The 17506-nt window shown below is 50.1% G+C and overlaps 1 long non-coding RNA gene across 1 annotated transcript in view; it reads right to left on the reverse strand.

The window, feature by feature from the left end:
* Window positions 1-17497, reverse strand: part of LOC129051486 (uncharacterized) — a 31578-nt gene extending 14081 nt beyond the window's left edge. Inside the window, exons 1-2 of the long non-coding RNA XR_008515765.1 lie at window positions 17205-17497; window positions 13691-13813 (exon numbers count right to left, since the gene is read on the reverse strand). This is a non-coding gene — a long non-coding RNA (uncharacterized LOC129051486). The remainder of the gene's footprint in view (window positions 1-13690; window positions 13814-17204) is intronic.
* Between the last annotated feature and the right edge of the window lie 9 nt (window positions 17498-17506).

Genomic DNA, 17506 nt, shown 5'->3' on the forward strand with positions numbered 1-17506 from the left:
GAGATGCAGAAAGATATTCCAGGAAGGAGAACAAAGTGAGAAGGCAGAGGTGGTTCTCAAAATGAGCAACGATTTGGGCCAGAAGAGAAAGGCTGGGCTGGGCTTTTGCTGTCATTGTCAGAGGTCTCCATGAGGCTGGTCCCAGGGAGGAAGGGTATGGCTGTGTGGAGTGACTGGGACAGACACCCACAGTGACTGCTTTATCAGGGGACACTGGCATTATTGCCCCTAGAAAGGCATATGATAATGTCTTTGCACGAGGTCATTTCCACTGCACAGCCAGGATCCTTCTGGCTAACAGAGGAGGCCTTGGGGCAGAAGACCCAGGTTGTGTCTCTACCTCCAGAGCTCCAAGCCTAGACAGAAGTACTGTGAGGGCCAAGAACAACCTCAAGGAAACAAAAAAGAAGTGAAGGAGGGAGCTCAGCCCCTGAGTCTCCTTTGTTCTTGGCTGAACCACAGAAAGGCCCTCTCCTTCTCACTCCCAGGAGTCAGAATCACCCCGTGGAAGAGCCTCCAGGGCTCACAGAACCAGCGACTGCAAGAAGCCTACAAAGCCGGGCACAGCCCAGGCTCACAGCATGGCAACAGGCTGCCTGACCAGGGTGGACCTGTGCACTGGGGACGACACCAGATGTCACCTAATTAAGATAAACTGCAGGGATTCTAGGACCTGTGTGGTCTTGCCCCCAGGGCCTGGTGATGAACACCACTGATGATTCCACGTCTCTCAGGAAGTAGGAAAATATGATGCTGGAAGCAGAAAGATAAGGTGCAGTAAAAGCCATGGATTTCACTGGAGCCATCATTAATAGACACAGACAGCTCTGGGCAATGGAGAAACACTAAGAGTCTAAATTCTATTATTGAAATCACAAATGAGCATCTCAGGCCTGGAAAAAAGCTTTCAGTCACGGGAATAAAAAGCCAGAAATCTGAGGGGCAGTCTTAAGTAGCAGTTACACGGGCCTTCTGATTGTCTTAGAGGTGAGGAGGTGCCCAGGGATGAGGAATATTGTGTGTTGTTCACCAGGAAATTAAAAAGCCAGGTGAACACCAAAGTCCCAGGCCTAACCAGAGAATGCAGCACTGAGGCGGAGCAGCAACGGCTTCTGAAACACTGGACCCCTTTAGCTGAGAGCACCACTTCCCCAACAAGCCCTGCAGAACACTGGTTCCAGGAGATGCCTGCCAGCAAAATCCCACAGCCAATGGGACTGCTGCTTAGCAGAAAAATGGAAGCCCTGTTACTAAGCACTGAGACTGCTCAGCCAGTTGCAAAACATCCCCCTCTTCTATCTGAGAGCCCAATCAGAGTAGTGGGGATATATCAGAATGTGCCAGAAAAAAATAGAAACTAGCAAGAAGTTCAAAGCCAAGATGGATTTGGCATTATAATGACACTCAATTGGTGTGCACCAGTACAGCCAAACTGATGACTAAAATCTTGAAATACCTCCATAGCAGTTGGTAAATAATGCTGCGCTGAGTCCCCTGAATGTCTCTTCATGGCCTCAGCTGACCTTTCCACTGTGAGCGCTCCATTTTCCCACAATGCAGCCTCTAGGAGGCTGCAGCGGCACTATGGCCAGTGTCTACTCTGTTTTGTGGTGTCCTGGCCATGCTGGTTTAGGGAGGTAAAGTAACTTGCCCAAAGCCATAGAACTAGTAAGTGGCAGTGCTGGGACTCAAACTCATGTCCATCTGATTCTAGGACCCAGGTTTTCAACCATTTTGTCATACTGCTCATACATATGCATGGAGATAGCCAGAGAAGCTCCATTCTGAGGTCTTCACTAAAGGAGTTTACTTACCCGACAGTTAACATGTTGATTTCCTGCATGGCGAAATGCTGGAATACATTTGAGTGGGTGTTTTTATTATAGCTTCCTAAACAGCTACAAATAATTTAAATTAGAGCCAAACATTTGTGAACCCCCGGAAGCACTTCCAAACAATCCCAAGTTCTGAGAAACCCAGTGTGAAGACCCCTGCTTTGGGCTAATGCAGAGTTTGGCAAACTCTGGGCCCACGGGCCAAATCTGACCCATCACCTGTTTTTGTAAAGAAACTTTGACTGGGGCCAGGCACGGTGGCTCATGCCTGTAATCCCAGCACTTTGGGAGGCCGAGGCGGGTGGATCACAAGGTCAGGAGATCGAGATCATCCTGCCCAACATGATGAAACCCCGTCTTTACTAAAAATACAAAAATTAGCTGGGCATGGTGGTGCATGCCTGTAGTCCCAGCTACTCGGGAGGCTGAGGCACGAGGACCGCTTGAACCCGGGAGGTGGAGGTTGCAGTGAACTGAGATCATGCCACTGCACTCCAGCCTGGCAACAGGGTGAGACTCTGTCTCAAACTAAAAAAAAGATAAAGAAAAGAAACTTTGATTGGAACATAGCCATGCCCATGTGTTTACATATGTTTATGGCTGATTTCACACTGCAACAGCAGAGTTGAATTGTTGCAACAGAGGCCGCAAGCCAAAAATATTTATCATCTGGCCCTTTACAGAAAAATGTGCGGACCCCTGGGCTAAGGCAGACAGCCTGGCTGACGCCTCAGTGGGATGAGCCAGGTCACATCCACCTATGCATCTGTGGGCGGAGGTTGGCTCCACTGCCGAAGGGAAGGGACATGGGGCTCCATGCCCATCTGAAGATTCCAAGTTTTGACTATTTTCAAGCGACCCATGGCATGGTAATTTGCAGTTTTGTTGATGCACTGATTTGACTTGAGTGTGCTCTGCCAAGCTGATGAGTGAGAGGGCAGGAGCAGGGCCCTTGGCTGGGGATGAGCCCAGCTGGCTGTCCAGCATGGCTTTGTATTCCCAACTCATTTCCTCATGGGGCCTCTTAGGCAATGATGAGCCTAGTAGGTGGATGGACATTAGCTAAACATGAGTTTTGGATAGACTGAAGTGCCCAGTGTTGATTTCAGCAGCTCTGAGCCAACAAGGTCATCCGTGTACTTTCTGTGAAAGCAAGAACAAGTCCGTCGTGAAGAGGGTCCCGTGAGGACTTTAGCCGGTTCAGAAGTTACTGATCAAGTGAGAGAGAAAACTCCTGTAACAGCTGGAATGGCAGCTTCTTGTGGCATGAAGGCATGTGAGCAATAAACACAAATACCCCTCATAATGGAATTGTGGATCAGGAGAATTCTAGGACTCTGCAAATTTAGAGATTTACCAGGCTTCCAGGATCCACTGCAAGAACAGACAGTATGTAAGACGCCCCATCTACAGCCATCATTGCTGTCGCTATGCCATCATGATACTCTTCTCCACCAAGCCCAGACTGGGTCTCAGAATCTTTCTCTACCCAGCATTCCAGGCAGCCACTACCAGTGGGCTGGAGCTGGTGTGAAAGATGAAACTTATTTTGCCATCCCTATTGGCGTTGGGTTTTGCTATCCAGGAGGCATGCAAGGCCCAGAATGTTCATCCTCTGAGGATATGACACAACTCTGAGGATGTCAGAGTCTCACCTGACTCGGGTAGAACACAAGGAGGTGGATGAATAGCATCGTGTGGCTGGCGGCTTCCCGGATCATGGGTTTTATCTAGTCTTAAAGCAAAACACAAAACCACCTCCTTTCTGCCAGTAGGTGGCACTGCAGGCTGGCACGCAGCTGCTGGCAGTAGTCAAGTGATTCTACCCACTGATTTACTTTTCTCTCCCTCTGACTTAGTGCTGTGCTGGACTCTCCCCACGGTTAGCTCTAGCCAGCCAAAAAGGACTTCAGGTGCTCTGGAAATGTTTGCTAAACATGCCCGAGTGACGAGCCGATTGCTCTTGCCGGCAATGACTGTGATCGTGTGTATGGATGCACACATAAAAGTTTGTGCAGCAGGATAAAAATCGTACACGTACGTGTATTTATGTGGGTGTGTGTAATGGGCCAGATATCTCAGCCAATGACTCTGTGTGTGTGTGTGTACTCACTATGTGTACAGATGGTTATCTCTGTTAACTGAGTGTCCTGGGACCCACATACTGATGGCCAGCCCTAGGATAGTTGTACCCATTTCCATCATAACATGGGCATTTGCGTATGTGCAGCTTGGGGGCCACCGAGACCAGCCCCCAACCTCTGGCCAAGAAAGTCTTGGCCCCTAACCCTCTGCCTCCTACCCCTACTCCTGAGCCTTGGGAAGGAAGTGGTAGAATCTGTGTAAGGACAACCCTTTTGACTACACCTGCCTCATCATCTCCATTTGTTTCTTCCCTCCCCCTAACAGTGCCAAGGCCAACATGTCCAGTTGGGCAGATTGTGCACTGCAAAAATCTAGAGGGCGCCATTGGTACTGTGACATGGGTGGTACCTCTTAGACACCTGCACAACCTGCCAACTGTATACAGATGCCCTGGTCATCTCATGGCCATGGCTAGGAAAGTTGCCTTCCTTCCCCCCCACCAGCCCTGCCCAACCTAGACAAAGATTCCTGCCTCTGCTTGAGTGTTCTAATGTGGCCCAGAAGTGACTTACCATTGACCTTAATTGGGAAGTATCTCCCTGATGGGCCATCCCCTAGAGGCCTTTGGAATTCCATTTATAAAAGTGAAATGTGGCTGGGAACTTTTCAGTTACTCATCTTTGCAAAGTGAAAGCCTCTGTAAGGCAAACCAAAGCTGTGAAGACTGGGGTCACTGACTCCCACACTCCTGGCCTGTGGGTGAATATATGCCTTCATGGCCATCTGCCACAGAATTAGGGTAAAGGCCTCAAGGCTAGTCTTGTAGCTAACTGCCACCAATAAGCCACCAAGAAAATCACTGAGGTCACCCTAGACTGGATGCCTGGGCCGGGGTCACAAACCCCAATGCCTACAGGGGCGAGGCAGGAAACATAAATGAGTGGAGAGGATTAAGCCAGGTCTTCACTGAGAATGGAGAACACTGTGGTCTGCTATGGTTGCTGCCACATGGGAGTGTGGCCTGAGGTTGCCGGATAGTCCACCCCATTTTTGAAAAGAAGCTGGGAATCTGGACTTTTAAATGTTGGCAACTATTTTGAATTTAGAAAACACCATCCGGGCCAAATAAAACATTCTGTAGGCGAGATCCGGCCCTTGAATCTCCAGTTTGTATCCACTGGCCCAGGCCCAGAGACTTGGGTTTTTAAGACCCAAGTCACTGAGAGTCTGAGGATATTACACTCATATTCTCAGTGATGGATCTTTAAGAGACCTCAGAGATGACCTAGCTCAGCCTTAGTGTGTTCAAAACTGCATATGTACAAACTTTTTTTTTTTTTTTTTTTTTTGAGATGGAGTCTTGCTCTGTCACTCAGGCTGGAGTGCAGTGGCACAATCTTGGCTCACTGCAACCTCCGCCTCCTGGGGTCAAGGAATTCTCCTGCCTCAGCTTCCTGAGTAGCTGGGATTACAGGTGCCCGCCACCATGCCCAGCTAATTTTTTGTATTTTTAGTAGAGATGGGGTTTCACCATATTGGTCAGGCTGCTCTCGAACTCCTGACCTCAGGTGATCCGCCAGCCTCTGCCTCCCAAAGTGCTGGGATTACAGGCGTGAGCCACCACACTCGGCCTACAAACTTCTTTATTAATGTAATAGCGCACATATACTTAACTTCTGGTTTCTACTTAAGAGCATCTCAATAACCTCCGATATAGAACACGATGAAAAATGAAACCTGTATGCATAATGTGCTTGTATCTACCTGTCAGAAGCCCTTTGCTTTGATAGCATTTGCTGCCTCAGTCTTCCTCATCACCCAACCTCTCTGGGTTGCTTGTTATGATAAACCTAAGTGCCTCCGTAAATGGTTAGAGCATGTGTTTCTTCATCTTCGTGACTTCCCTTGTCTGGGGATAAGACTGCTTCTACTTCTCCCAGCTTTGCCCTCTTTGGCCTGCTAGTAGCACACCCCATCGATCCAGACCTGTCTGGCTCTTTGTAGCATTTACCTGGTCACATGATAAAGAGTGCTCAGTGCTTGCCAGTGTGGGTCCCTGTCACTTCTCATGCATGTCCTATACCTTAATTTTACCACATGTGCTTCTGCTTCTTAAAAGCCATTCAAATAAATGGAGAGGTTTTTAATCAACTTACATTGTCTTGTTTTTTCCCCACAATTGTATTCACAAACTGGCATATGGCCCCTCATGAAATGCTAATGGTGATGTAGGTAATGAAGAGGCCTGGGACCCGATTCATCCATTAGTGCCGGGGTCTTTCTGTAGAATCTGTCCCACCACATGAAGACCACCCTGAGGGGAGATTCCGCAATGGACAGCAGCCCAAAACCATCAGAAGGCAAGCTTCCCACAACAGGGCTCCTCACATGGACTCGGTGTTCCCATCTGGAACTACCAAGGGTGGGGATGGAGTGGGAGGAAGAGAAGATGAGAAAGGATGTGAGATGAAGGAAGAAGGGGATAACTCAGACTCTAGCCCTCACATCATTCTTCTTCCTGCACCCCAGGGTCTTCCTAGACCTCAGGGTCTTCCTGCACCTCAAAGTGTCTGCAGAGCAGGAATCCAAGAGTGGCTTTTCTGGGTGGTTCTTATTCAGAGCCTCTCATGAGGTTGTGGTCAAGCTGCCAGGTGGAGCTGCAGTCAATGGAAGGCTTGCCTAGGGCTGGAGGAGCTGCCTCCAAGATGGCTCACTCACATGGCTGTTGGCAGGTGACCAGAGTTCCTCACCACAATGTTACCTGAGTGTCCTCATAACATGACTGTTGGCTTCCCTGAGAGTGAGTAATCGAGAGAGCAAGGCAAAAGCCACACCATCTTTTATGACCTAGCCTTGGAAGTGACATGTCATCACTTCTAGCATATTCCATTGGTCACCCAGACAAACCTTGATACAAGGTGAGAGGGGACTACCCAAGGAGGTGAATATCGGGAAGTGGAGATGATTAGGGGCCATCTTGGAGGCTGGCTATCACATATTATTATACCTCCATCAGTCTGGTATACCAGGGGCCCCCAAGGTTATGTTAACCATTCTTCTGCCCTGTGGCAAGACTAGACTTGAATGTGTCTCCTGGATTCTCCAACCTGAAGTCCCCTCGCTTTCCCACCTGTCCCCACCCAGTCACCAGGAATGGAGAGAAATATGTTCTTCATCTACTTCCTTCCCACACCTCCTGTCCAACATTCCTTCAAGGGCCTTGGAGTCACCTACTTGGGGGCATCATCAAAACTGTGTTCTGAGATGTCTTAGTCTCATGGTAAAATTTTTATAATGTCCATAAGGCCAGTGGTCCCAGAGCTGTTTGCCCTGTTTTATAACCAGTGGCCCACGTCCAAGGTGAGGGAAAGGCAGGGGTGGCGGAAGGGTGGCATCCTAACACCCCCTCCTTCCTAGGCCTTGGATATCAGCCCCAGCCTCTGGTGCCATAAATGAATTCTCTACTTTCTGACATGGTCTTGGACTGGATTTGGGAATAAAAACCCCATGACGTGATACAGATGTGACTGTGGCTCGGAGCTGGAACCAAAAAAAAAAAAAAAAAAGGAGTAACCAGATAAAGAAATCACAGACATAATTCTTTCTCCTCCTGTGTGCACTCCCTTTTCAACTTGCAAAGCTCATCCATGACCTAAGGCCTATGTGTTCTGTTTTTTATCTTGTGCTTACTAGTAGCCAGTTTTATTTTCCAATAGGTCACTTAAAGAAACATTATTTTTGGCCGGGCGCGGTGGCTCACACCTGTAATCCCAGCACTTTGGGAGGCCGAGGCGGGTGAATCACGAGGTCAGGAGATTGAGACCATCCTGGCCAACATGATGGAACCCCGTCTCTACTAAAAATACAAAAATTAGCTGGGCATGGTGGCATGTGCTTCCACCCTCAAGATCTCATAATCTCCCAAAGGCCCCACCTCCTAATATCATCACGTTGGTGATTAGGTTTCACCATATTAATTTTGGAAAGGCATATTCAGACCATAGCAATTTGAATCTTCATTCTTTTTTTAAAATTTAATTTAATTTAATTTAATTTTAAGTTCTGGGATACATGTGCAGAACACGCAGAGTTTTTGTTTTTGTTTTTGTTTTTTGTTTTTGTTTTTTTTTCTGAGACGGAGTCTCGCTCTGCCACCCAGGCTGGAGTGCAGTGTCGTGATCTTGGCTCGCTCACTGCAACCTCCACCTCCTGGGTTCAAGTGATTCTCTTGCCTCAGCCTCCCAAGTAGCTGGGATTACAGGCATGCACCACCACACCCAGCTAATTTTGTATTTTTAGTAGAGACAGGGTTTCACTATGTTGGTCAGGCTGATCTTGAACTCCTGACCTCAGGTGATCCAACCGTCTTGGTTTCCCAAAGTGGTGGGATTGCAGGCATGAGCCACCGTGCCCGGCCTAGGTTTGTTACATAGGTAAAGGAGTGCCATGGTGGTTTGCTGCGCCTACCCACCCATGAATCTTCATTCTTTCATTCCTCTGGCAAAGTTCCCCTTAGAAGCCCTATGAAGCTCCAAGTGGTATAAAGCTCACCCCAGTGTGAGAATAATACAGCCACAGCCCAAGGATATGAACTTGTTAGCTGCTTGCTGGGTGACCTTGCAAAACATGTATCCTGTGTGGCTGCCAGGAGAGTGCATAACTCACATCTCCTTCAAGAGAACCTGCTGCAAGGAGCATGATTACCCAACAGCCTGCAGCAGCTGCCCCTCTGGGTCTGCTGCAGCTTTCATGGGGCAGATAGCACGCTTTTCCTAGCCTGCTCCCAGTGGTGACTGGGCATGGTAGGGAAGCTAACACCAGGCTATTTCTGTCCTACGTGGGACCCCATCTTTACTCTGGGCCCAATCAGGACTTTCTCAGAGCTGCAGTCTGAGGCTCTTCCTAACCAAGCCGTCTCCCTTCTCACTCTCCTTCACAGATGTCAGACCTGCATCACGGTCAAAAGGCTCTTTCTGCTTCCTCCTGCTCCCTCTCTTTTACCCTTATAGGCAATTTATCCAGTAAATGTTCTGCATCTCCAATTGGCCTTAGCATCTGTCTCCTAGAAGGCCTGAACTGACACACCTTTTCTGAGCCATAGGACCCATGCTCATCCATCTTCTCCCCCAACCCTAGGATAGCTTAGAGCTGTGCCTGATGGTGTTAAAATTCTCCATCATTGCTAAGTGGTGAAATAGAAGTGTGGGTTTCCTGTCAACACCAGAGGACATGGTGGATTCCAATTTCAGCTATACCCAGAGGTTAGGGACAGCTGCTTCCCAAGCCCTGGGTTTCCATCTCACCCAGGCTCTGCCTCAACCCCATGATCACTTCCCAGTCTCCATATCCTTCATCAAAGAGGGAGTTTGGGGACAGACAGGCGCCTAGGGCCTTGAATTGGGGATGAGAGCCCTGGGTTCTAATCCAGTCCCTGCTGCTGGCTTCCCTTGTCTAAGCTGCAGTTACTCCATCTGTACAGCAGGACTTTGGCTTGGCTGGCCTGGGTGGAGGGAGGAGAACAATGGCTGCTTCTGGTTTAAGAAATGCTGTGGCAGCTGGTGAGGTCCAAGCTCCTTCCTCTGCATGTTAAGTCCAGACTAAATGGTATAGGTGGGAAGCTCTGCCTGGAAGGATCAGGCTGGGGGCCAGGCCTAGAACCATGTCCTGACTGTGCTCTGACACCCACCAGCTGTGGGGTGTTGGGCCTGGGCTCCTGAGGTGGCCTGGGCTCCTGAGGTGGCCATCAGCCCCAGGAAGGGCAGCTCCCATTCAGCCACAGCTTTGCGAGATGCCACAATCGGGGAGGTAAACAGTGGCAGAATAGGCAGGTCGGGCTGCCCTGGAGGTGTTCACAGGGAGCCACAGGAGTACAAGGAGGAAGGACTAGCCGCCAGGGGGAGGCAGGGAAGACTCCCAGAGAGGTATTTTTGTGCTGGGCTTTGTAGGATGAGTATGAGTTTTCCAGACAGAGAAAGGGAAAGGCTTTCAAGACAGAATACAAAGGCCCAGAGGTATGAACCTGTGTTAGATGTTCCAGAAAACACGGAAAGTGGCAGGACTGGGGGTCAGGGGAGTGGTGGGAGAGTAAGCTGTCCACAGAGCAAAAAGGACTCCAAGGAGGATCTGGGTTCTACAACCTATTACCCTAAGAGGTAGATGCTTGTCTTATTCCTGTTTTACAAATGAGGAAACTAACGCCCAGAGAGATGGAAGGGGGCTCTGATGGGAATGCACTGGGCGGTATCAGGACCCAGTCAGGCCTGGGAGCTAGAGGCCAGGGTGTCCTCTTCGTACTGTGTGCAAATGGCAGGGACCAGGCCCTCCCCCAGCTCCCACCCCCACCCCCATAGCCATCTGACTTCAAGGAGCTCAGTCCCTCCCCTCCCACCTCCCCCAGTGTCCTTGTCCTGCTGATATCACGCACACACGGAAGAGAAATATGCGAGATTCCAGAGAGGCCAGAGTGTGGGAACCCGGACAGATGCTGCTGGCCCTGCCCCCAGGCTGCCACGCCTCCAGAGCCTCTGGGTGCTGCCAAGGGGGCTCTGGAATGTGTCCGAAGCTTCTGGCTTCCTCCATGGTGGGCCACCCCCCAGGGCCTGGGAAAGCTAGGGAAGCTCCGAACACCCAGTCTGCCATTCCGCCCCTGTGTGGCTCCTGCGGGACTTGTACTGCCTGAACGTAGGGGTGGGAGTGTATAAGCTTCAAGACAGCAGGGCCAGCCCAGCTGCTTTGCTCTCAGGGGCCCAGATAAGTAGAGCATGAACTCTGCAGCCCAGGGACAGGGAAGGGGAACCAAACCAACATGTTTATCACCTTACTTAGAGAAGGAGCTTAGAAGTGTGTGCGTGTACATGCATGTGTGTGTTGTAGACAGACAGACACAGACAGATGGTCCGAGCCTCCACCCTCGCTAGCCCCAGGGGTAGCTTGTGCGCCGCCTGCTCTGCACATGTGGCTCCCAGCAGCTGCACATTCCATCAGTGACCAGCTGTGGCAGCAGCTGTGGAGGTGGAAAGTGAGCGCAGATGGGTCCCAGAGGAGCGGGGGAGGACGGCAAGGGGAGGACAGGAAGGGCCTGGGATGAGCAGGGGGTGGGGGGAGGGGGAGGCAAGGAGGCTCAGACTGTTCTCAGGATGGAACATGGAGCAGGAAAGTGGTGATGGGGCTGCCTGACATCTGGGTGTGGCACAGAGAGCCTGCAGAGGTCCAGGACAGGCCCAGCACACCCCGGCTAGGTCTCGGCATGTGGGTGGACCAACATGAGTCTAAGGAAAAAGACTGCGCAGTTGGATCTATGGGTCTGAACCTGAGAAAAAAAGTCTGCATTTGAGATATAAATTTGGGAATCATTGGCTCCTAGAAGGAAAAGCCAGGGAGTAGGTGAACCACCTAGGGAGAGAGTGGATGGAGACAGAGGCCGAACCCAAATGTAACGTTAGAGCACCCACTCTCAACACCAGGCATCGCTCTCTGCATCTTACCTCATTTAACCCTCACAACAACCCTGTGGAGTGGCTTCGGTATCATCCCATTATACAGATGAGAAAACCAAGGCACGGAAAGGCTACTCTTGTCCTGGCTCACTTTCTGTCTCACTGTGTGGCCCTGGGGATGTTTCTGTCCCTCTCTGGGTCCCAGTGTCCCTAGGCTCAAAGGCAGGATAAGGTCCTGCAGAGGGAAGACTGAGTGGCACCTGAGTGCTCCAGGTCCCTTCTTGCCCCTACTTCATCCTGGGCCATGGGCCAGGAAAGTCCTTGTATGTCTCTGCTGTTTTTCCAGGGACCAGGAACCACCTCCTTCCCAGACAAGGTGGAGGCCTTCAGGAGCCCCTCAGTTCCCCTCCCCATCACCAGACACTCAGCCAATATTTACCAAACACCTACCTGTGGCAGACACTGGTAGGCATCGGGAGGTCACAGTGAACAACCCAACATGGTTCCTGCTTTTACAGGGATAACAGCCCAGGCCTCACACAGACATAAACTATTCCACAATTAATAACCACCAACCACCACCCTGGGCATCTCTGTGCCAATCATCCTCTCCTCTGAGACCCCCCAGATACCTCCACCATGCAGCAGTTAGAGGCTCAGTGTCTGCCACAGTGGTCTCTGGAATCCTGTTCCAGTGTATAGTCTATGTGCAAGCCAACCGTTCAAAGCCCAGGCCATATCAGTTTAGTGATCTGAATACCAGCCCCAAGAGCAGACGGGGCTGACCTAGTGTGGGCTCAGTGATAGAGAAAGTATTGCTGCAACTGAAACCTGTTGCTGAAAATCTCCAGCTTGCTCAGCTCTGGGACAGAGAGAAAGGAGCAGAGGGTAGAATAGAGGTCCCGTCTCGTCCTCCCTCCCTTTGGACTGAGGCTGCCTGCTACTCCCGGGCCTCTCACCCTTCTCCTTACTTCTGACTCCCTCTCCATCAGTGAGCAAATTCCTCCTGAGGCTCTGCTGGTGCCTGGAGTTGCGTGGGGTGCCCTCTCTCATTGACCTGCCCCTCTTTTTTTTCTGGTTTTTTTTTCGCCCTTAGAGATGGGGTCTCACTCTGTTGCCCAGGTTGGAGTGCATTGGTGCAATCAAGACTCACTGTAGCCATGACCTCCTGGGCTCAGGTGATCCTCCCACCTCAACCTCCTGAGTAGCTGCTATTACAGGCATGAGCCACTGTGCCTGGCTGACGTGCCCCCTTTTTAAACCTGCTTCCGCAACCCTCTACCCCAGACACTTCCCAGTCCATGACATCCTGCCCTTGCCTCTGCCTCCCTTGCCTCCATTCATTCATCCCAAGGCATCTGTGATCTCCTGATCACACTTCTTTCCTCTTAGAGCCCCTGGACTGGTGACCAAGCCCTTTTGCTCGGCTCTTGGTTGCCTTGGTCTCTGGTGCTCCATTCTCGCAGGTTTCTCCTCCTTCTTCCCAGAGAATCTTGGCTATTGTTTTCCAGGGTCCTAGCCTAGGTTCTCCTCCCTTCTGGATCTCAACTAGCTTCTTGGGACAGATATGTCATGTACCCCATGTCTTCAGCCACCAAATCTCTCCTACAGCCCAGACCTCTCCCTGGGTTCTCCTCCTGGGTGTGCACTAGGTCTCACAAACAGCATGGCCATAGTGAGCTCCTTCCCTTCTCCAGTGTTTCCCCTTGGTGCTTGTCACCTTCATACATTCAGTCACCCAGACAGGAACCCAGTATCACTCGAATCCAGTCCTTATTGCCTGGCCTATTTTAAGAGTCTCCTGATTGGTCTACCCAGCTCTAATGCAGGATGCAGTGGTTACCAGCATGAATTCTGGCGTCAGACTGCTTGGTTAGAATCCTATTTCTACCACTTAGTAGCTGTATGATCTTGGGTAAGTTATTTAACCTCCCTGTATTTCAGGGTAACTTATGAAGAAAAGATGTTTAATTGGCTCACGGTTCTGCAGGCTGTACAGGAAGCATAGTAGCATCTGCTTCTGGGGAGGCCTCAGGGAGCTTCCAGTCATGGTGGAAGGCAAAAGGGGAACAGGCACGTCACATGACAAAAACAGGAATGAGAGGAAGCGGGGGAGATGCCACACACCTTTAAACCACCAGATCCGTGAAAACTCACTATCATGAGAACAGTACCAAGGGGATGGGACTAAACCATTCATGAAAAATCCACCTCCCTCACCTCCCACCAGGCTCCACCACCAACACTGGGGATTACAATTCAACATGAGATTTGGATGGGGACACAGATCCAAACCATATCACCATTCTATTGATATTCCATGCCTGTTCCTACCTCAGGGCTTTCCACTTGCTGTTTCTTCTGCCTGGAATCGTCTTCCCCAGATCTTCTTAGATTCCCTCTCTCCATTCGGGTCTCTGCATAAGTGATTCATCCTCAGAGATGATCTCCTGACCCCTAAGTAAAATAGCCACCAATCCCCCAGTCACCCTATGTCTCCATCTCACTTTATCTTATTTCACAGCATCTATTAATATCACTGACATTACATTATATGTGTTGCTATATGTTTGTCATTGTAAGCTCTGGCCCCTGCAACGTGAGAATGGCCCAATAAAAATGGCAAGAAGTCTCTCGTGGGTGAGTGGACAAGGCAGAAAGTGGTTGGGGATGAAGCTGGAGAGACGGGCAAGGGCCTGAGCTTAGGGGATGGTACCTCCAGTGTACCCTGAACTGCCCTGGCATGATTATTAGTATTGCCTCCTTTCACTCTCAAAGGTGCCCAGGTTATTACAGCTGTTCTGTGTATAGGGCATGGTAAGCAGTTGGCATTTTATTTCAAATGGGATGTGAAGCGTGTGGACAGTTTTGAGCAGGAAGTGACATGATCTGACTGGCATTTTAAAAGGATCATGACCAAGTCCTTGAAACACTCTTTTGGCTCCTGCCCACACCCTCACACACACACTCCACTCTCCTACACTGCCCTTTCAGTCTTCTCTGGCAGCTCTTTCTCTTCTACAACCTTTAAATCTTGGAGTTTCTCCAGACTAGTGGTTCCCAACTGGGGGTGATTTCTCCCCCAAGGGACATTTGGTATTTTATCTGGAGATATTTCTGATGGTCACAACTGGAGCGGGTATAACTGGCATCCAGTGGATAGAGGCCAGGGAGGCTGCTTACCATTCTACAATCCACAAAACAGCCCTACACAATAAAGAATGATCTGGCCCAAAATGCCAGTAGTCCTGAGGTTAAGAAACCCTGCACCAGATTAGCACCATCCAATAGGAATATCATGGGAGCTGACTATGCAGTTTAACATTTTCTAGTAGTCACATTTTTAAAAACCTAAAAATAAAACAAGGCAAGTTAATTTTACTATTTTATTTAATCCAATATTTATAAAATATTATCATTGCAACATGTAATCATAACAAAAAATATCAATGAGATAGTTCACACTTAAAAAAATTCTGGTGTGTATTTCATACTCACTGTACATATAGCAATTCAGACCAGCCACATTTCAAGTACTTAATAGCCATGGGGGGTTCGTGGCTATTATATTGATGGCATAGCTCTAGGCTCAGTAGTGGATAATATATCACAATGTTTAAGAGCTGTATAATTGGCGGGGTGTAGTGGCTTACTCCTGCAATCTTAGCACTTTGGGAGGCCAAGGTGGGAAGATAGCTTGGCCCCAGGAGTTGAAGACCAGCCTGGGCAACATAGTGAGATCTCATCTCTACCAAAAAAAAAATTTTTTTTTTTTTTTTTGAGACAGAGTCTTGCTCTGTCGCCCAGGCTGGAGTGCAGTGGCGCGATCTTGGCTCACTGCAAACTCCGCCTCCCAGGTTCATGCCATTCACCTGCCTCAGCCTCCCGAGTAGCTGGGACTACAGGCGCTCACCACCATGCCTGGCTAATTTTTTGTATTTTTTAGTAGAGATGGGGTTTCACCGTGTTAGGCAGGATGGTCTCGATCTCCTGACTTTGTGATCCGCCTGCCTCAGCCTCCCAAAGTGCTGAGATTACAGGCGTGAGCCACCACACCCCGCAAAATTTTTTTTTTTAATTAGCTGAGCATGGTGGTGTGCACCTGTAGTCCGAGCTATTCAGGAGGCTGAGGAGGGAGGATCACTTGAGCCAAGGAATTCAAGGTTTCAGTGAGCTATGATAGCACCACTACACTCTAGCCTGGTGACAGAGTGAAACCTTGTCTTTATTTTAAAAAGAAGGGGGAGTACTGTATAAGGTAATAAAGCCTAATGTTTTGGCTCTGGAGCTGAACTGCCTTGTTGAATTCCAGCCCTTCCATTTATTGCCTGTTGGCCTTAGGTAGAGTTAGTCTACCTCTCAGCCTTTGTTTCTCACTTGTAAAGTGGGGATTATAATATTACTACTTTATCGGGTTGTCAAGGATTAAATGAGTTAATATTTACAAAAGACTTAGAATAGTTTCAGGTTTTATAATAAGTGCTCACCAAATGTTAAGTATTTAGCTAGGCCCCTGCTCTGTCTCCATCCACATTTTCTGAATGATCCCATCTGCTCCCATAGCTTTAAATGCCATCAATTACCTAATGACGTCCAAATTTAATATCCAGCTGAGACCTCTTTTCTGAACTCCATACCCTCTATTTAACTGTGCACTATATTTTGATGATCCAAGACATCTCACATGAAACGTCCATCACGGGGCCCTTGACCTTCCCCTGCAAATCTGCTCCTCTTCCAATCTTTGCTATCTCAGCCAATTACACAGGGCAGATATCTGGGAGGCTTCCTTGACTTCTGCCTTTCCAGGGAATGCATAGCACATTGTGCAACTTCTCTGTTGGTTGAGGTTTCCACTGACTGGCATGTGCCCACAGAAGTGATGTGAGTGCTGAGGGCATTTGGAATGAGAGTCCATAGTTGTGGCTGGGGCGACCACCAGGGCTTCCTGGTACTGATTGCTCACAACAGTTGCGCCTACCAGTATGTATTTGTAAGTCTGTCCGTGTGTATATGTTTGCATACCTGGCCAAATGGTTGTGTCTGTGGATGTGTGTGGACGGGGGCACAGGAACATTCTTTCCCATCAAGTAATCAAGTGTCCCCCAGCAAGCAGGCCTTGCTGTGGGGATGGAAGCACAGTTATTTTCAGATGACCAACCCGATTCTCCCACTTGAAAGGGTGTCTTCCCTCAGGGCCTGACCTGGCGGCAGGTAAAAAGGAAAATACTTCTCTCATATCTAACCCAGCACACCAAGACCTCCTCTATCTCCTCTTCCCTGCCCAAGAAGTCCACCTCCAGGATGCTCTCATGCAGCTTCCTTTGGAGCCTTGGGAGCTTCTCTGAGGTACTGGGCGCCTGAGGATGACCGGTGAATCTGAGAACTTCCCACAAGTCCCCCTCCCTAAGGACAGGGCAGCTAGAGCCCTCCCTGAGTGAACAGTTTGGTGGGTTGCCAGAAGCAGAGGCCCCAGGAAGAGAGGCTGGAGGGTATCTTCCCTTTTCCTCTCCTTCTCCCACTTTGAGGCCCGGCCATAGCGTCTAGAAGGAGCCCTTTCCTGGCCTGAGCCCAGGACAACTCGACCTCTGGTGACCTGGGAACTGATTCCCAGGGACAACCCACCACTGCCACCAAGCCAGGCCTTTAGGGACCTCGGCCAGACCCCAGCTTTCTCAGATGCGGTGGCCACAACTTCAGCCGTCCCTTTTGAGGGTGACTGCCACCTCTCAGAAGTGTAAGTGTCTTCCTCTTGCCCCCGCCACACTATTCCACTTGCTTTGGGCCCCTACGGAGTTGCTGCTGGGGAATTCTTGTTGAGGATCAGGCCACAACCACCACGACTAACCTCGACAAACTTGATGTGTCTGCTGCCTCCAGAACACCAGGAGGCAGGAGCGCGCGGGGTTGACCCTTGCGGAATCCCGGGCATCGAAGCGGCGCCTCTACAGGCCAGCAGCGCCCAGGCGACCCAGGGACAGACAGGGACTCCTGGCTTCCCCGTGGGGCCTCCCAGGGCACCTGCCCAAGGCCACCCAGCGCGCGGCAGCCGAGACAGCGAAGCAGAGCCGGACCTCCCAGCCGTCGGTGAAGGCGGCGACCGCCAAGGGCCTTCCCACGGCTCGGCGGCGCGTCACCGCGGGGGCGAGG

Source organism: Pongo abelii, chromosome 1 (assembly GCF_028885655.2).
Source record: "Pongo abelii isolate AG06213 chromosome 1, NHGRI_mPonAbe1-v2.0_pri, whole genome shotgun sequence".
Taxonomy (NCBI): domain Eukaryota; kingdom Metazoa; phylum Chordata; class Mammalia; order Primates; family Hominidae; genus Pongo; species Pongo abelii.